We start from the raw sequence: 20,895 nt of genomic DNA on the forward strand, positions 1-20,895 counted from the left end.
ATGGTCCAGTCAATGAGTAACTGTTATGCGGTCCACTTCTGTCCGTGTCTCAGTTCCAGTCAGAGCAATACAAAGATTAAGTGTCTTGTACATCTGCAAATAGAACAAGCATTAAAAACAAGGTGCCATCTACTTGTGGGGTTCTATAGTAAATGATTGCCATATACTCGTGTTGATGATGTTTCAGAAACCTTCTGCTTGACCCAAGATCTTTCTGCAGTTTGTTCATGTATATTATTAGTTAGAAGAACCATATGGACTACAGAATATATATTTTCATTTGTTCACTTTATTTGTTATACCATTTCTCTTCACATAAGATCTTCCTCTGCCCTGGTAGTTCATGATTACATTCCCTCATGCATTAACACATTGACATCACATGCATGCAGTACTCAGGAGGGGAGGAAGTTTGTGGGGCAAGAGTAGGGAGCTGAGGTGTGCATATAAAATGGGGAAGGGGCTTGCCATCAGCAACCAAAAAATAAACATACTGGAAGTAATTAAGTAGCTCCCAAATCAGGCACTTGAAAGGGGCATAAGAACAAAAGATGTGCCGTACTGGGTCAGACCAATGGTCCATCTAGCCCAGACCCTGCTCCAGCAGTGGTAGAAATGCTCACTACAGAGGTAACAAATTGAACTGGATATAGCTAGTGCAGTGGTTCTCAACCTGGATCGATTGGAGGAACCCCTAAGAAAACATCAGCTCTTCATTTTTACTCTTTTTTAACTACTGAAAAACAACAGCAGTTTTCTGTTGCAAAGAACTCAAAAAGACCACAACTCTGGATTTCTGTTGGAAATCTCTGGGTGCATCTTGCAAATCAGATTTGCCCACCTAACGGTGCTGATAGGTGTGGTACCCCCCGGCTCCCTCGAAAGGATCTAGCGTCCTGGTGGGGAAGATTTTGAGGGGCTCAATGTGAGTACCCTTTGCTATAGATAGGTTCATAAGTGGGATACCTAGGAGAGCAGGGTGAGTTGATATTAGTCTTTTAAGTTTTGTTGCCGATGTGGCACACTGCACCTGAAGGTCACTGAAGAGGCATGGAGGGAGCAGGAGGAGGAAAGCAAGAGTCCCAGGGAGAACAAGGGAATGGCAACGGCACAGGAAAAACTGAAGGGAAGCAGTCTGCTGTGCTGGCTGGGACATGGCACTCCTCCCTCTCCCCTGTTGGCTTAGAAAATGGCATTTAAAGGTTTGCTTTTTGGGAATTGGTTTATAGGTATCTGTGTATGCATGAGAACGGTTCAGAAAGGGCAGCAGGGGTTACCTGGTCTCTAGGAGTGTGGGTCACAGTCACAGCTGTGGGAGCAGACAGGTTGTCTAATGCACAAAGGCCAACAAGGAGGCAGGGTCTCAACACCGCTTGGAAACCCATGCCAGGGTTGGCTGTAGGGGTCCATCAGGTTAGAGACCAAACAAAACTTTCTGGGGAGTGCCAAGGAAGAGCTTTCCTTGGAAGAGGCTGATTCCTTACATAAGCTCCTAAGTAGGAACTTCAAGTCGGGATGGGATCCTGAAGTTTGCTTGCAGGTCTCAAGTAATGAGACAATGGAGTCAGACAACCATCTGCCCCAACCTACTGTAGCAGTTGAAATTCAAGCCGTTGGGAAAAGGTTAAACAACTGAGAGTGGTTAGGCTGTAGAAAAGGAGATGCAGGGGAGGTATTATTGAAATTTATGGGACGAGTCATTGGACTAAACTTTTAACATGACCAGTTGGTTGAAGCACAAAGTGGGTACCAGAGCAGAAGGGAGGCACTGAGAGCAGTGCCTCGGTTCACAAGAAGTGATGGCTCCCAACAGCAGGACCTCGAATGTGTGTCACACAGGACGGGACACTGGCAGGAACCTGTTACGATCCCCCAGATCAAAGGAGAGAACAGAACGAGTTGTTCCTGAAGTGCCGATCTGCAAAGTGAAGAAAGGGAATAAATATGCATTACCCACAGGATATACAGAGACAAGTAGGAAAACTAGTTCTGAAAATTTGAGATCATTTTCTAAAACAAAAGATATTTCATCCATTACAGAGTAACATGGTTTTAGACCACATTGTGATGATGGCTGGAAAGAGGTTGTTGGAAACATGCTGGCTACACACCATAACCTCACTACCATGATTTTGGAAGAATGGAAAATGTGTCCAAACAACTCCCAATGCTAAAAAAAGTAAATTTATGTTTGGAAAATGTGGGAAAATGTTGGGAGTTTTTCAAAAAGGGTCACTATAAAGTCTTGAAATCTCATTTCCCCATTACTTTCCTTAAAAGTCCAGCTTGGTTAAGAGGAGAAATGGATAATACAGGTGGCAGGGCAAAGGAACAGTAAGGAGATTTTAATGCTCGAAGGAAAAGGAAAGAGAGGAATGAGGACGTCCTGTTATATGACTGTTGAGAATCATGCATGGAGCCGGAGGCAGAGGAAGCCCTTGGGCTTTAAAACTGTATTGACTTGCCCCAGCTCCTGTCCATGCTGACAGAAGTCAGGGGCAGTAGGACCAGGAGGAGCCTCAGCTGGACTAAGTAGTGCAGCCCGTCCCACCCCCAGCAATTGCACTCCCTGCCTGCAGCACCCCCCTGCTAGGGGGTGTGTGTGTCTGGTGTGTCATGGGGGTGTGTGTGGGGTGTGTAGCCAGGGGCAGAATGGGTGGATGGGTGTGGCTGTGGAGCCAGGAGCACAGTGTGTGAGTGGGTGGGTGGGGGTGTGCAGCCCAGGGCACAGTGGGTGGGCGTGTGTGTGTGTGTGTGTGTGTGTGTGTGTGTGTGCAGCCAGGAGCAGAGTGGGAGGGTGGGTGTGCAGCTAGGGACATAGTGGGTAAGTGGGTGTGGGTTTGCAACCAAAGGAAGGGTGGGTGGGTGGGTGTGGTTCTGGAGCCATGGGCAGAGTGTGTGGGTTGGTTGTGGGTGTGCAACCAGGGAAGGGTGGACGGGTGGATGTGGGTGTGCAGCCAGGGGCACAGTGGGTAGGTATCATAGTATCATAGTAGCTAGGGTCAGGAGGGACCTGAACAGATCATCTCGCCTGACCCCCTGCCACAGGCAGGAATGAATGCTGGGTTCACAAGACCCCAGACAGGTGATCGTCCAACCTCCTCTTGAATTTGCCCAAGGTAGGGGCGAGGACCACTTCCCTGGGAAGCTGGTTCCAGATTTTGGCCACCCTAACTGTAAAATATTGCCTTCTGATCTCCAACCTAAACCTATTCTCCATCAGCTTCTTATCATTGTTCCTCGTCACCCCAGGTGGTGCTGGGGATAAAACGGCTCTACCTGTTTGCTGTTGATCCCCCTTGATGAGCTTGTAGGCAAACACCAGGTCCCCCCTCAGCCTCCTCTTGCTGAGGCTGAACAGGTTCAGGTCCCTCAATCTCTCCTCATAGGGCCTGTCCTGCTGCCCTCTCACCAAGCGGGTGGCCTCCTCTGAACCCCCTCCAGGTTTGCCACATCCCTTTTGAAGTGCGGTGTCCAGTACTGGACGCAGTACTCCAACTGCAGCCTGACCACAGTCACATAGAGGGGGAGGATCACCTCTCTGGACCAGTTTGAGATGCACCTTTGGATGCATGACAAGGTCTGGCTGCCCTTGCTGGCTGCGGTCTGGCAATGGCAGCTCATGTTCATCTTGGAGTCAATAATGACTCCAAGATCCCTTTCCGCCTCTGTGCTTTCAAGAGGGGAACTCCCCGGCCTGTATGTGTACTGTGGATGCCTTCTCCCAAGGTGCAGCACCCTGCATTTGTCTACGTTGAACCCCATCCTATTCTCACCTGCCCACTTTTGTAGTCTGTCTAAATCTAGTTGCGGCCTCTCTCTCCCTTCAAGTGTGTCCACCTCGCCCCACATCTTAGTGTTATCAGGTAGGTATGGATGTGCAGCCAGGGGCAGCATGCATGGGTGTGGGTGTGCAGGCAGGGGCAGAGTTGGTGAGTGGGTTTGGTTGTGGACCCAGGGGTAGAGTGCGTGGGTGGGTGTGCGTGTGCAGCCAGGGGCTGAGTGGGTGGGTGTGGGCATGCAGCCGGGGGCTGTGGGCGTGCAGCCAGGGGCAGAGTGGGTGGGTGTGTGTGTGTACGTGCACACCCAGGGGCAGAGTGGGGGTGTGTGTGTGTGTGTGTGTGTGTGTGTGTGTGCGCGTAGCCGGGGCAGAGTGGGTGGGTGTGAGTGTGCACCCAGGGGCAGACTGGGTGGGTGGATGTGGGTGTGCAGCTGGGGGCAGAGTGGGTGGGTGTGGGAGTGCAGAGAGGGACAGAGTGGGTGGGTGAGTGTGTGTGCTCATAGGAGGAGTCCCACACGCACTCCCCACCATACAAAAGCACCCACACTCCCCTCATACTGCCACACATGCTGATCCCCACATCCACACCCCCTCACACAGCCCCCCACAGACCACATACCCACCCACACCCCACATATCCACACACATACACCCACATGCTCCCTCACCCCACATGCCCACACACCCACAGCCCCCCACAAACCTATATGCACCCCCCAATATACAAAACTAAAACTGCATTTCAAGCCATTCTGTAATCCGCTCTGCGTGCACGACACAAACACGTGTAAAACAGGACAAAAACAGTTGGAAATCGAATTCATGAATGCTGTAGAGGTTTCCATTTTCGAATGGAATTTGATATTTTGCTGGCTCCAAGACGGTGCAACCCCTCGCTGGAAGGGTACTTCCGGGGGCAAGGGGACTGACATCTGGTAACGAAGGTCAGGGGCTCGGGGGCAGGACTTCCAGTCACAAGACAGTGGCCAGGGGGTGGGGCACCTGCCAGGGGGTGGAGCTACCCATGCAGCTTTCAACAGCTTGCCAAAACTTGATAAGTCATCCTCCGCCCAAAATAATTACCCCTGGTTTACATGACCGGCCCCAAAGAGTGTGGGGTGGGGGCATGTCAGGTCCCCCTGAAATGCTCTATCATTCACAATGGGAGATTGGCTAGTAAAGCATAAAACAGCTCTTACTGGAGAAAACCCTTTTGAAATGAGTAGGGCTGGATACCCTGAACCCTGTGATATTAGAGCTGACTACAAAGACCTGCTTCCTGTTGCTGCTGTTAATTGGTAATATTTTAAATGGGACTAAAATAAGATGGAAAGAAAGCTTGTATTAGTCCATTTTTTAAGAAGGGCAATCAGAACAAGGAGGAAAATTATAGGTCATTTAATATACCAGCAATCTCAGCCAAAATAATGGAAAAAGGGGACTAAAGGGTTTTTAGTTTTTGCTTGGTTTTTTGTTTTTTAATTATAGGGGAGACAGGTAAAACAAGAATTAAGGTTTTGCAGGTTAAAACTGGGCTTTAAAACAACCCCAAAAACCAAGGTGGATTAACCAGTAAACCAAAGAGAAGTGGTAGGGTCTCTATCCCTTTCTCTTTTCATATCTAGACTGGATGCTCGTCTCAACGTTACCCTTCAGTCAATTATTCCCCAATAACTGTGACCAGTCGTAGACAGCATACCAGATTAGACAGACCACTGGATTAGCACAGAACGGCAACTCTTCTGCTGTTAATATTTCTCAAACTAGTAGTTCAGTTGAAAAGAATAGAAGAACAGTTTTTCACTTACAACATATATTTAGGAATTAACTTAGTGTTCAGTATGCTGGTCAAAAGGAGCACTGAGTTTAGCACCTTGGTTTCATTTTCCTCAAGCCTTTTGTACTGCAAGAAGGAGAAGAAACCCACAAAACACCTCTGGAAACACAGCACTGACCAAAGATCCAATTTTCTTTTTAGTACTTCTTCTTGTAATAGTGTGATTATGCATCTATTCTGTATCTCTATGATGAAGGAAAACTCTTCAGAACCTGCCTCTGTGGTTTCCCACTCAAAATCCAGCTTTTCACATCACAAAACATGTGCAGAGCCCAGGCCTATGCTGGGACTTATCACACATGGGTCACAGCCACATAGGGAAGGAGGACTTGTGTCTATGTAGTGGCTCCTAGGGGACACCACGCCTGTCCAGGGAGAGAAAACATACACGACACTTCCAGAAATACTGAAAAAAGATGTGCTTAAAAGGAGACGGCAATTACTTTTCTTCCAAAGATATCACCTGCGTTCCCCTACCTGATGCTCAAAAAGGCTAATGCCCGCAACTCTCCCTGGTTGATCTGGGCATGCAGAGACTATGCTGACCGATTGAGTGCCCCTGCCTTCATGCTCTCATAGGCTGTCTGCATTTGGAGGTGACGTCTGCACAGTTATGCTGAGAAATGGCAGAAGGGGGAGCATCATCTGCTACTTCCCCCTCTAACACACCTCTATTCAGGGGCCATTAGTCAGCCCCACGTGGCACCTTATGGTTGGTGTGGAGTGCCTTATTAGTTGGTGTGGCTTCCTTGCTCCTGCCTTGGCCAGTGCGAGCAGTGTCTAGTTGTGGACAATTCATTGCAGTCTCACTCACAAGCTCAAACGTGTCTGTGCTCAGAGGGCAATCCCAGCATGTCTCAGCCCTGGAGCTCAGGGGACAGGACTCCTTAGGACTGGGAACAGCGGAGGGTGTGTGACCACTGAGCCGCCCTGCCCGAGACTTCAGATTGCTTATGGGCAGGAAATGCCAATGCCCCGTATCCAGCGTGCAGCATTTTGTAAATGCCTTTTACGTTTGCAACTTTCCTCTAAATATCTTCTGATTGAAATGTGACAAGGGAAAACTCCTGGTAGTAAAAATGATTTCAAATAAAAAAACCCCTAAAACAAATGAGTTTTTGTTTTAAAACCAAAGATTCCAACGTGAGCAACACACAATTTTTCAGTGAAGAGTTAAACTTCAAAAAACATACTGCCCAAGTGAATATACTAGTGTGGAATCAGAAAAAATATATGCCTTAAACTTTGATTATTTTAGTTATAAGATGACATAACCGCTTTGTGTAGAATTGCTGGCTCGGTACAGTAGAACAGATAAGGGCAAGTGTTTGTTCTTTGTAACTCTTCTGCAAATGCTTCGCTCATCGCGGCCTTGAAGGTAAAAAAAAAAAAAAAGTATGTACAAAGTAGATTTCCAGGTGCAAGAAGGAGGTTTATAAACTAACCCTATCTCCCCCATAATTCCCATCCTGATAACAGCAAAGAAATAATAAAATAATATTATAGCCGCTTTTCATGCTAATTTCACTATATGATCACGTGAGTTGTAAGCGACTGTTAAAAAATATATAAGCCTCCTGATTTTGCTCTTGGGGGAGAACCCCTTCCAAGTGCTTGGAAAATCCATGTCACTTTAGAACTCCCCCTACAGCTGTAGTTTCTTTTGAATAAAAGCTTCTGCTGACCTGACCCAAAAGTACTCTGTGTGTGTTTCCACGACAATTCCTGGTGCTGTGACTCGGATCCAGAACACAGGCTGAGGAAGGAGGACCGCAGGCTACCCCCCCCCCCCCCCCCCGAACCCTGAGGCGCCAAACTTGAGAGGTAAGAGACCTAATTCAAAATCTCTATTGGGGTTTCGGAGGAGGACTGCCTGTAGGCTCCCAACTTGGCCGTGGTAACTGGATCTGAACCTTGTTAAAACAGGTCAGTCTGAACCTTACTGCCGGCTAAAATTTTCTGTCTGGTAAAGGATCCCATTTTGTGTCTGGTAACGTACGTTTTAGGGAGAAACTGTTTGAGGCACCTTCATCCAACAGCACATCGGGCTTGTAGTTAATTAACTAAGGCGGTGTGGGGTAGGAAGTCTGGCTGACTGAATAAATGTGCATGTGTGTGTGTATTTAGAAATATGAGCCACTGACCAGGTCTGAGACTACGGTTGGGCTCAGCCGCCCCAATTCTGCCTGACAGGGCAGTTTTAAAAGCAAGGGGGCCCAACTGGAACCTCGTGACCCAGTGGACAGGGCTTATTGAATGAATGTGTGTGCGTGTATTTAGAAATATGAGCCACTGACCAGGACTGAGACTACGGTTGGGTTCAGCCGCCCCAATTCTGCCTGACAGGGCAGTTTTGAAAGCAAGGGGACCCAACTGGAACCTCGTGACCCAGTGGACAGGGCGTCTGAGTGATTTTGTCTTTTCCAAACCCCTCGTCCCAGTAGCTTCTGCCGAAAGCAGGAGTGAAAGGATCCCTCTAGTGTTTCCCTCCCCATTTCCATTTTATGAGCCGGTGTCGGGTCAGAAGCCTTTTGTCTGGCCAGTGAAAAACTGCGGGGCAAGGCACTGAGCGGCCCGGACATCCTAAATAAGCCTCTCCTACGTCTCCCTGTGTGACTGAAAATGGGAACAAGTCAGTCTAAACAGGTTCCTGTCCCCCCTAAGGGGACTCCGGCGTACTTTATGTACACACACTATTCTCCCGAGACTTGCAAGTACCTGGATAAGTGGAACTGGTATAGTAGGGATGATCCTGTGAAACATTTTCCACAGGAAGGAACATTTGATCAGGATAAAATAGTGCACTTGAGAGGGGCGTTAGAGTCCCGTGGATCCAAAACACCACAAAACCAGTGGGACGCGTTCTTTTATTGGTATGATGAGATGTCCAAAAGGCGGACAGAATCTCAAACTAGGAGCCTAAAAGACTCTCAAGAAAAATTAAAACAGCAGTTAAAAGCTGTTCGGGAGAAATTGGCTGCTCCCCCAAATTACACGCTGGCCACCGCTCCAATGTATCCAGCATTGTCCGGGGCGCCCCCACCACCGGAGCCAGCAGAGGATATCCTTGACCTTTGTTCGAACCCTGCTCTCCTGGGACTCCCACATCAGCAACAACCGGTTCAACATCAGGCTGCAGCCCAGGCTAGTGACCCATTAGCTGAAGCTCCTTCAGTAAATCCATCCACGGAGCTTAATAGTCCGGACTCATCCACCATATCTGCCACTCAATCATCACCAGTGTGGCAATTTACTCCTGGGTCACAACCCACCACAGGTGTATTTAGAAGAATGGGAATAGGCATGGAAAGATCTCCCATCAATCTGAGATCCCGAACTGCACAAGTTTACCCCCTAAGACAAATGCCAGGCATTGACACCGATGGACAAAATATAGTAACTGTGCATGCACCCTGGACTCCAGGTGATCTCTACAATTTAACTCAAAAGTTCCCAAAAATCAGGGAAGACCCAGAAAAATTTCAGGAAGAATTGCAGACTGTTATAAATTGTTATAATCCAACATGGGCTGACATTAATCAGCTCATGCGTTCCATTTTGCCCAAGGAGACTATGCTACGTCTGTACGCTGCCTGTACTTGGCCAGATCAAAACCCAGGGATTGGCCAAGACTTTATTGACAAGAGAAATGCTTTGGTTCAGGCAGTTCTCACAATTTGCCCAAAAAAGGCAGACTGGACCAAAATAAATACCTGTAAACAAAACAAAAATGAACACCCCAGTGACTATTTAGAACGCCTCAAACAGGCATTTGAACGATACTCAGGAATGGATAACCCAGTCAGAAATGCTAAACAAGCAATAGTGGCAGCATTCGTCCAGGGACTTAACCCTAAAATTGCTGAGAAAATTCAAACAGTAATTATTGGCTGGGAAACTAAAGATTTGACTGAAGTCCTTGCTGCGGCTAACCATTTTCATAACAAATTGGAACGGTCTAAAGACAGTGCCGAGTTTAAGTTAATGGCCTTACAGATTTCTCAGTTGCAGGGTCCAGGTAGAGGAAGGGGACGAGGACGGGGAAGGGGAGGCCCGGGTAGATTCAGGGGAAGAGATAGATCCTTGAGCCCACAAAACCCAGGCTATGGGAACCAATGTCATTATTGCAAGCAAGAAGGACATTGGAAATCAGAATGCCCCAACCGCCCCGGCCAAGGACCCAGACCCCAGCCCCCACCTCCACTTCCTGTCAATTTTCCCAGTGTTGAATAGGACAGCCTGAGGGACAGTGACATCATTGCTCCTTTGCTTGCTACTGACCAATCTGGTCCGTTTGTTAAATGCCTTATTTCTGGTAAACCTGTCTCCTGTCTTGTCGACACCGGAGCGTCCCGCTCCACGCTAAAGGCTGCTGAGTTTCCTTTTCTACCTTATTCTCCTGAAACTGTAAATGCTGTCGGTATAGGCGGACAACCTATCCCACATCCCGTCTCTGAACCTGTCTCCATCTCTATTGGCCCTTTGTCTGAAAATCATGCCTTTCTTCTTAGCCCCTGTGCACCTATCAACCTTCTTGGTAAGGATTTGCTGTGTAAACTGGGATGCGTGATTTATTGTAGCCCAGATGGTGTTTACCTTGAGGTACCGAAACATAGAGAAACCGAGCTTGTGGCTTTGCTAACCCAGGAGTACTCTGATTCTGACACTTCCTTCTTGCAAGAGGAACTGTTGGCACGAGTACCTCCACAGCTGTGGTCCACCCATGCAAATGAAGTGGGGCACATGCTGAGTGCTGAACCATTGCGTATCATCCTGAACCCTGCCAAGCCACTTCCTCGTGTCCCACAGTACCCCATCTCAAAGGAAGCTGAGAAAGGGATCAAGCCTGTCGTTTCCTCACTCCTTGAGCAAGGGATTATTGTCCCAATACGCTCCCCTTACAACACACCTATCCTACCTGTCAAAAAACCTGATAAAGATACGTATCGCTTTGTGCAAGATCTTCAAGCTATAAATGCCGCTGTGTTACCCGCTTTCCCCGTGGTCCCTAACCCTGCCACTATTCTTTCCTGTATCCCTTCAGATGCTACATATTTCACAGTAGTGGATCTTTGTTCTGCTTTTTTCTCTATCCCCGTTCATAAGAATAGCCAGTATCTGTTTGCATTTACTTATCAGGGATTTCAATATACCTGGACAAGACTCCCTCAGGGATATACAGAGTCCCCAACCCTGTTTTCCCAGATCCTAAAAAAAGATTTGGATCCTATCACGTTCAAAGGGGGGTCCACCCTTGTTCAGTACGTTGATGATCTATTGTTAGCCTCACCCACTTTAGAGGCCTGTGAGCAAGATACTTTGACACTCCTCACAGCTTTAGCTCAAAAAGGCCACAAGGCCTCAAAATCTAAATTGCAGCTCTACAAGTCTAAGGTACATTATTTAGGACATGATATCTCAACAGAAAAACGACACCTTTCCCCTAGTAGAGTTGAAGCTATCCTCAACATTCCCAAACCTATGACTAGAAAACAGATGAGGGGATTCTTAGGTGCAACGGGTTATTATAGACAGTAGATCCTGAGTTATGCTGCTTTCACAAAACCCTTGCAAGCATTCACTCATGATACCACCCCGGAACCCCTCCCTTGGACTCCTGAAGCCGAACAAGCATTTGTGGTCCTTAAGCAAGCCCTCACTCTTGCTCCTGCTCTTGGACTTCCTAATTATAAAAAACCCTTTACCTTGTTTTGTCATGAACGGGAAGGAATCGCTTTAGGAGTACTCACTCAGCTGCATGGTGAAAAGCATCGCCCAATTGCATATTACAGCTCTGCCCTTGATCCCGTAGCTGCGGGACTTCCTCCTTGCCTCCGTTCAGTTGCAGCTGCTGCCTTGTTGGTTAAAAAGGCAGATTCTCTAGTTTTGGGACACTCTTTAACCGTTGCAGTTCCACATGCTGTGATGGCCCTTCTGCTCAAGGGCAAAACTCAGCACATTTCCAATTCCCGTCTTACTAAATATGAGAAACTTCTACTGTCAGCTGCAAATATAACCTTAAATCGCTGTTCAATTCTAAATCCTGCGTCACTTCTGCCTATTGCCTCTGATGGTGAGCCTCATGATTGCCTGTCTATCACAACTCAATTGTTAACCCCTCGAACTGGCCTCAAGGACATTCCTATCCCGAACTCTGACCTTGTTTTGTTTGTTAATGGTTCCTGTCTTAGAAATGATGCAGGCAAATTAGTTGTGGGATATGCAGTATGCACTCAGTATGCTGTTTTGGAAGCCTATTCTTTACCCCAAGCTCGTTCTGCTCAAGTTGCTGAACTCATTGCTTTAACACGTGCTTGCATTCTTGCAAAAAATCAAACCACAACCATTTATACTGACTCTAAGTATGCTTTTGGTGTTGTTCATGATTTTGGACAAATCTGGAAACAAAGAGGGTTCCTCACTTCATCAGGGACCCAAATCAGTCATGGTTGTTATATAAAAACGCTCTTAGAAGCTGTTCAATTGCCTCTTGCTATTGCTATTGTTAAATGTAAAGCTCATGAGAAACCCTTTGATGATGTCACACGAGGAAATGATCTGGCAGACCGTTCTGCCAGAAATGCGGCCCTTTCTGGCCCACAGGCTCCTAACTCTGTTTTTGTGTGTTTTTCAGCAGACCAGTCTCCTTTGGCTAGCCTTTCAAGTCTGGCCCTTCTTCAAAATCAGGCCCCAAAAAAGAAAATAAATGACTGGCTGCGTGCAGGATGTTCACTGCACCCCGACTCTCTCTGGCGCTCCCCGGACGGCCGCCTGGTGGCGCCTAGAGAGCTTTTGCCACATCTTGCTCGTTTAACCCACTCTGTGGCCCATACGAGCAAAGGAGGAATGATTGCTACAGTACAAAGAAATTGGTTTGCCCCAAATTTTCCTTCCATGGCACAACAGTACTGTAGCTCCTGTCCCATCTGCTTAGCTCACAACATTGGGCAACGGGTAAAAACGACACCCGCAGCCCATCCCCCTCCATGGGGACCGTTTGTAAATCTGCAAATTGATTTTGTGCAGCTACCTAAGTGCTGTTCTTATGAATACATTCTTGTTATTATTGATGTGTTCTCTGGATGGGTGGAAGCCTACCCATGCGTACGTGCTGATTCCATCACTGTAGCAAAAAAATTGCTCAAAAAATTCATCCCTAGATTTGGATTGCCCCTCACAATAGATAGTGACCGTGACACCCATTTCACAGGACAGATAATAAAAAACATCTGCCAAGCACTCAACATACAGCAACACCTACACTGTAGTTATCATCCACAGTCAAGTGGTGCTGTAGAACGTAAAAACTCTGATTTAAAAACGCGCATTTCAAAGATTTGTGCTGAAACAGGCCTCAAATGGCCTGATGCACTGCCCATTGCTCTTATGCACATTAGAAACACTGTTAACAGAAAACATGGCCTAACCCCTTATGAAATACTCATGGCACGACCCATGAGGATGCCAGCTACACCACCTGTTGCCCCTCACCAAACAGACCTACAATTAACTGATGAAACTGTACTAAATTATTGCAAGGCATTAATGAAATATGCCAGGTCTGTTCATTCACAGGTCCAAGAAGCCTTACCTCAACCACCGGATGTTCCCTGTCACAACCTCGAACCAGGGGATTGGATCTACATAAAGGTCTATCAACGGAAAAACGCACTTCAACCCAGATGAAAAGGACCTTTCCAGATACTTCTAACCACTAATTCTGCTGTTCGTTGCCAAGGTCACCAAACGTGGACTCACGCCTCGCACTGCAAGAAGGTATCACCTCCATTGGACCCCGAAGCAGCTGTATTCCAACCAAGGTTGGGATCTTTCCCTGAGGCCAAGAACAAAGACCCTCAGGACCTCACTCAGGCAAGTGAGGAGCATCAGGGTGCAAGTGCTAGTAACCTCTCCCCTGAACCCAACACCTCAGCCCAGCCGGATTCATCAGTTAAAAAACGAAGATATCATCTTCGGCCTCGAAGAAAGTGAACGCTCCCATTCGGAAGATCACCACCTCGATCAAGACCAAGAGCCGACATTATCAGTCCTTTAGATAACTTGAGCCCAGAGGACGAAGAAAGACTTTGGCTGCCATCCTGGGTTTGGCTGGTAGTGTTCTTTTTCTTACTGGTGCTGGTTATGTTTGTTGTTAAGATTCTTTGTCCCTCCTATATCTAAAAATGACACCGATATCCTTATATATCACACTTGGGTATCTCAGTATCACCCAAGGGGGGTGAAAAAAAAATTTGTATTTGCAGATCTCCCATGCGGTGGCTCAAGCTGGAAATAAAAGTGACTGCTGGATATGCTCTCACAGCCCAGCACACCTACACCAAGGAATCCCAATGATCGGAGTACCAATATCCCTCCAGCAATGGGGAACAATAAACGGCGGCTTCGTTAGACACTACTCGTTAGCTGCCCATCGGTCCGCTCCTAAAGAATGGAGGGCCCCCAAGAGTAGAGGCGCCTTTCTGTTACAGATCCAACAACACCGGAGCTTATAATAAAGCCACACCTGTAGGACACTACCCTCATTGCCTAACTACTCTAGATTATAGCCCTAGTAGCACCAGTGAAATCCTGTTGGATAACATACCCTCTCTCAATTATACAGGATTCATGGTCTACAACTTTTCTAAGGAACCTCATGTTGCTCTCATTGCAAACAGATCAGAATTTTACATTCACTCCAATTTTACTTCTTATAATATATCTCAGTCCAGCAGGATAACAGCTGAACGTGGACCGTCCTATACGATGCATATCAATCGAAAGTGCCGGATAGGGCACAACAACTGTCGAGATTTGAATACCCTTTCTGCCCCAGGCCTTTACTGGCTCTGCGGAAACGGCTCATAAAATTTTGCCCTGGAATTGGGTGGGGGCATGCACTCTTAGACGTGTTATCCCTGGTTTTGAAATGCATAGTGCAATATATCGGGAACAAATAAAAAATTTCAACCATCACATGAAAAGGGCGGTTAACCCCTTAGCTACCAGAAACACAGGGTTCCATCGATTTGTGAGAACCTTCATACCATGGCTTGGAGTAAGAGAATTGGAATTAGCCATAATTAACATTTCAGCCACAATGGAAGCTATGGAAAATGCCACTGCGGATGCAATTCAGGCTCTGCAAAAAGAGATCTCCCAGATCTCACAAGTAACTATACAACACCGCATAGCCCTAGATTACCTATTGGTATCCCAGGGAAGAGTATGTGCCTTAATAAACTCCACCTGTTGTGTCTATGTCAATCAGGACATGCGAATCGAAACTGACATTCACAAAATCCAAAATCAGTTAAGGGTCCTACATCAAGTGGCCTCAGAAAATACTGACTGGGGTCTAAAAAAAATGTGGTCTTGGCTAACCTCCTGGCTCCCAGATTTCGGGGCCCTTGGCAAGAAAATCCTGTATGGAATATTGTTTGTCTTGATAGTTCTGATAATGTTCTATGTCTTAATGCAACTGATCCTTTGCTGCGTGAAAGCCAGCAGGGGAAGCTTTAGCAAGGCAAAAAAACCCACAGCAGAGTCTAGCATAATGGTGTTACAAAAGTGTGAGCAGATTGAAAGAAAACATAAAAGGCTGCATGATAAAATAGAGGGGCTCATGAAAATGGAAATTTAAGGCTAAAGTGAGACTAAATAGTCTCAAAGGAGGGGGCTGTGGAATCAGAAAAAATATATGCCTTAAACTTTGATTATTTTAGTTATAAGATGACATAACCGCTTTGTGTAGAATTGCTGGCTCGGTACAGTAGAACAGATAAGGGCAAGTGTTTGTTCTTTGTAACTCTTCTGCAAATGCTTCGCTCATCGCGGCCTTGAAGGTAAAAAAAAAAAAAAAGTATGTACAAAGTAGATTTCCAGGTGCAAGAAGGAGGTTTGTGAACTAACCCTATCTCCCCCATAATTCCCATCCTGATAACAGCAAAGAAATAATGAAGTAATATTATAGCCGCTTTTCATGCTAATTTCACTATATGATCACGTGAGTTGTAAGCGACTGTTAAAAAATATATAAGCCTCCTGATTTTGCTCTTGGGGGAGAACCCCTTCCAAGCGCTTGGAAAATCCATGTCACTTTGGAACTCCCCCTACAGCTGTAGTTTCTTTTGAATAAAAGCTTCTGCTGACCTGACCCAAAAGTACTCTGTGTGTGTTTCCACGACACTAGACTAGATCTTTTACTTTGGTTCAACGTGAAAATATTTACTTGGAAATATCACAGCTTTAGTATTTAAACACAAAGCACTTTTTTTTTTTTTTTTAAATGACACCGGCTTTCCCAGGACAGAAGGGGCAGCTAAGAGCTATAAATATTAAAGGGGTGCTTGTACATGTGACACAGTTTAATCCTCATGAAATTAGACCGGTTTATTAAATTTAAAATGACTTGTTTTAAATCAATGCATCAGCATTTACAGGTGATAGCCTTTCAATTGAACTAAGCTCAGTGTACTATTCACATTAAATTACAGCAGAGGGAAGCACATAACTATGCACCCTGCTGATGTTTTTGGTACTCGATTAGAGCCGGGGGCACCGTCGAACCAGCAATCCCTGAGCCAGCAGGGGCAAGCGCTGTCCGCCCGCTGCAAGGGACCCTCCAGCCATGCTCTACACCCACCCATGCCGGCAGCCCTTGCCCCAGCTCTAGCCCCAGTTTCTCCTCACACCCCTACTGCACCCTCAGCCCATGCAGCCCCCCTCCATCCCACCACGTGCCTTGCCTTGTGCCTGCACCGCACAGCTTCCCCCACCCGCCTGTATAGGTGCCCTGCACCTTGCAACCCCCCAGCCCCACCCAGCCTGTCTGCATGTGTGCATGCATGTGCCTCTGTGTGCATGTGTGTCTGTTCATGAAGGGAGGGACAGTGTGTTTGTGTCCATGTGCATGTGTGTGTCTGTGTTTATGGCAGGTGGGAGAGTGTGTTTGTGTCTGTGACCATGTGCAGAATGACACAGACCCACACACACACACACACACACCCCCCCCCAAATGCAGACCCACATAGACAGACCCACACATGCACAGACCCACACTTGCCCCTCACAGGACCTTCCCCCTCCCCCACTCTTGATCACATGGAGGCAGCCCCCCGCCCTCCCTCCCCCTGCGCCCCCATCCCTTGCCCCGAGCTGCCCAAAGCTCCATCTCGCTCCCCGCCTGGCCCGTTACACTGACCTGCAGGGAGCTGCAGCCCGGCTGTCCCGTGCAGCCAGGCAGATGTGCCGTGTCTCTGCGGGCGGGGGGCAGCACCGGGACAGGGGGCTAGGATGAACTTTTTAGGGCTACAGCTCTCAAGGCCCTCCTAGTACCACTGCCCACAAAGGTGGGGGTACAGGTGTCCGTACAGGCAAACAAAGATTGATTCACGTTGGGCTGGGTGGACCGCATCATCTGGTGTGCAACGCAACGTGTCCACAGAAACACATTACACCCAGCTACTGAAAAAGTGCAGGTATCCTCTTCCCCGTCAACCTCCAATTTTGGAGAGACATCTGGGGGACAAAGGGGTGAATGACACAAAAGTTGCAGCACCGTCTGGGGGACAAAGGGGCTCATTACAAGTCTTTGAGTGCATTTCTGTTTTCATGTGATGAATCCATGGATGCATCGGTTTAATTCCTGGAGATCCAAACTAAAATACATCGGAATGCATTTTACTTTAAATCGCCAAAAAGACTTTTAAATCACCAGAACAATCCACACGTGCAAACTGTAATGCCATTAAATTGGCAAAAAAAAGGCAAATTTCATCATGGGAATGAGCATCCTAGGAAAGAGAGCTAGGCTGGGGCGTTCTTCAAGGAGGAGGGTCTGTTTTTATGCTGGTTCTCAACTTCCTTTTTGACCTTGTTTTGCTCTCCTGGTCTCTTTTCTACATTATTTTATTACCTGATGATTAGCTGGTCTGAGCCTTTGTAGGAAAAGTGGCCTCGTTAATGCCAAGTGGCCGGGGCGCCCTACTGTGTAGAGCCCAGTCCCAGAATGGCGCAGGTACAAGGGCCGGAGGGCCCAGTGCCAGAGGGGCACAACAGAGAGGGACGTGAAAGGGACCCAGCTTCAGGCTTGGAAAGGGCTCAGTGAGTCAACCGTTCGTATTATATCTGCGAAGCATGGGGCATGGTAAAGGGGAGGATTTGGAGCCACGCAATTATCCCATAAGGCTTGAGGAACCGTCTGGGAGCGGGGCCCAGTGAGCCAGTATGGTCTAGCAGGGTTTAGTGGGACGGGGAACTGTGCAAAGTCTTGTGGGCATCCTCCCTATTTATCACTTTACCAACAAGGCATGGCGGGAAAAATAAGGCACCCTTGGGTTGGAGCTGGCCCTGTCATGGGAACGTCATGGCCAACCCTAGGACCCCCACTTGCCAAACTGGTCTGAAATTTTCCTTCTAAAACTTCTTTAATCCCAGCTGCTTCTGTGCCGTGGCCCTCACGGGCTTGGGGCTTGCATGTGGGATGCCTGCCATGGATCTGGGAGTATCTGAGGCCCCAGGCTGAAGAGTCTGGGAGGGAGGAGATTTGGCAGGGCAGGGGTAGCAGCATGCACACTTGAATGACTGAGCTGTGCTCTGCTGATAGAATTTGGAAATGGTTTGGCTGATTTGGCCTGAGACAAGAACGTTTAAAAAATAAATTAATAATAATAAAAATGCCCCCACCTCAGCTAAGCTTTGGGTCAGGATCAGTGTTGCTGAGTTTTTTTCCCCCTGCCCAAGGGGAGCCTTTCCCTCCCCCAAAAGCATGCAGAGCTGCTGGTGAGATCAGCTAACATCAGTGTGGGTGTGTCTACATGTGCAATTCATGTGCACAAAAAAATCCAGGGCTTATTGCTCCAGCGTGTTTTTGCTCCTGGGCATGCTGTGTAAAATGCGCACCCTGGAGCAATAAACTCCAGGGGATGTTGTCCCAGGGCTTATTCCTGCACAGCACATTGAGCCCGGTCACAACAGCCCTGGCTGGCAGCAGCCCATGGCTGCTCCCGCCCTGTTGCAACGCGCTGCAGAAGGGCTGGGCCGGGCATGAGCGTGCTTCATTGCAGGGCTAGCTGGCAGCCAGCCGCAGCACCGAGGCACCTTCACGCCCAGCCAACCGGGCAGCATCCGCATGTGCGTTTCTGCACACAAAAGATGTCTGCTCCCCGCCTGGCCCGTTATACAGACCTGCAGGGAGCTGCAGCCCGGCTGCAGTATTTGTATTTACAAGTACTTGCCTGCTCCAGAGTTTATTCATTTCAGGCACCCTAGGAGTGGCACCTGTGTAGACACAGACACATTTACTGCAGAGCCACGTAGACAGCTCTGCAGTAAACGTCTTGTGTAGATGAGCCCTGTGGGGGGCAAAACTGGGCCTTTTATGGCCTCATCCCAGCGGGGCAGAGGGCTGTGGCTGCCTGGGGGCTGTAGTGGGCTCTGAGGGCAGGTCTCTGGTGCCCAAGGGGCAGGAGGCTTTTCCCCCTCACTCCCACCTCGGCCCCTGGGGTCTGCCCCAAGGGTGACAGAACAGACAGATCTACCAAAACTAAAAGGGGAGCAAGGCTAAAAGGGGAGCATATAAAAAGTAGAAACAGGGAGAGATCACCAAAGAGGAGTATACCTCCTCTGCTCGTACTTGTAGGAAGGCAGTTAGATGGGCCAAAGCTACCATGGAGCTGAGGATGGCATCCCAAGTGAAGGATAACAAAAAAATTGTTTTTTTTACATATATAGGGAGTAAAAGGAAGGCCCAAGGAGGAATAGGACCCCTACTCAATGGGCAGAAGCAACTGGTGACAGACAGGGGGGACAAGGCTGAACTCCTCAACGAGTTCTTTGCCTCAGTGTTCCTGAGCGAGGGGCACGACAAGTCTCTCACTGGGGTTGTAGAGAGGCAGCAGCAAGGCACCAGACTGCCATGCGTAGATCCTGAGGTGGTGCAGAGTCACTTGGAGGAACCGGATGCCTTTAAGTCAGCAGGCCCGGATGAGCTCCATCCGAGGGTGCTGAAGGCACTGGCCAATATCACTGCAGAGCCACGGGTGGGAATATTTGAGCACTCGTGGTGCACAGGCCAAGTCCCGGAGGACTGGAAAAGGGCCAATGTGGTCCCCATTTTCAAGAAGGGGAGGAAGGAGGACCCAGGCAACTATAGGCCAGTCAGTCTCACCTCCATCCTTAGCAAAATCTTTGAAAAAATTATCAAGGCCCACATTTGTGAGAGCCCGGCAGGACAAATTATGCTGAGGGGAAACCAGCATGGGTTCGTAGCAGGCAGATCGTGCCTGACTAATCTAGTCTCTTTTTATGACCAGGTTACGAACTGCCTGGACACAGGAGGAGGGGTGGATGTCGTATACTTAGACTTCAGGAAGGCCTTCGATACGGTATCCCACCCCATACTGGTGAACAAGTTAAGAGGCTGTGACTTGGATGACTACACAGTCCGGTGGGTGGCGAATTGGCCGGAGGGTCGCACCCAGAGAGTCGTGGTGGATGGGTCGGTTTTGACCTGGAAGGGTGTGGGCAGTGGGGTCCCGCAGGACTCGGTCCTTGGACCGATACTCTTTAATGTCTTCATCAGCGACTTGGACGAGGGAGTGAAGTGTACTCTGTCCAAGTTTGCAGATGACACAAAGCTATGGGGAGAAGTGGACACGCCGGAGGGCAGGGAACAGCTGCAGGCAGACCTGGACAGGTTGGACAAGTGGGCAGAAAACAACAGAATGCAGTTCAACAAGGAGAAATGCAAAGTGCTGCACCTAGGGAGGAAAAATGTCCAGCACACCTACAGCCTAGGGAATGACCTGCTGGGTGGAACGGAAGTGGAAAGGGATCTCGGAGTCCTAGTGGACTCCAAGATGAACATGAGTCAGCAGTGTGACGAAGCCATGCGAAAAGCTAACAGCACTTTATCGTGCCTCAGCAGATGCATGACGAACAGATCCAAGGAGGTAATACTTCCCCTCTATCGGGTGCTGGTCAGACCGCAGTTGGAGTACTGTGTGCTATTCTGGGCGCTGCACTTCAAGAGGGAGCGGATAACCTGGAGAGTGTCCAGAGAAGGGCCACTCGTATGGTTAAGGGCTTGCAGACCAAGCCCTACGAGGAGAGACTAGAGAACCTGGACCTTTTCAGCCTCCGCAAGAGAAGGTTGAGAGGCGACCTTGTGGCTGCCTATAAGTTCATCACGGGGGCACAGAAGGGAATTGGTGAGGTTTTATTCACCAAAGCGCCCCCGGGGGTTACAAGAAATAATGGCCACAAGCTAGTAGAG

The 20,895-nt window shown here is 48.3% G+C and overlaps 1 long non-coding RNA gene across 1 annotated transcript; it reads right to left on the reverse strand.

Annotated features, from left to right (window-relative positions):
- Positions 1-269: 269 nt before the first annotated feature.
- On the reverse strand, positions 270-17,316 carry LOC132248632 (uncharacterized). Its single transcript, XR_009459943.1, has 2 exons — positions 17,014-17,316; positions 270-1,918 (listed from the first exon to the last, which is right to left on the reverse strand). It is a non-coding gene; the product is annotated as an uncharacterized LOC132248632 (long non-coding RNA).
- Between the last annotated feature and the right edge of the window lie 3,579 nt (positions 17,317-20,895).

The sequence above is a fragment of the Alligator mississippiensis genome, chromosome 1 (genome assembly GCF_030867095.1).
Source record: "Alligator mississippiensis isolate rAllMis1 chromosome 1, rAllMis1, whole genome shotgun sequence".
NCBI classification, from domain to species: Eukaryota; Metazoa; Chordata; order Crocodylia; family Alligatoridae; genus Alligator; species Alligator mississippiensis.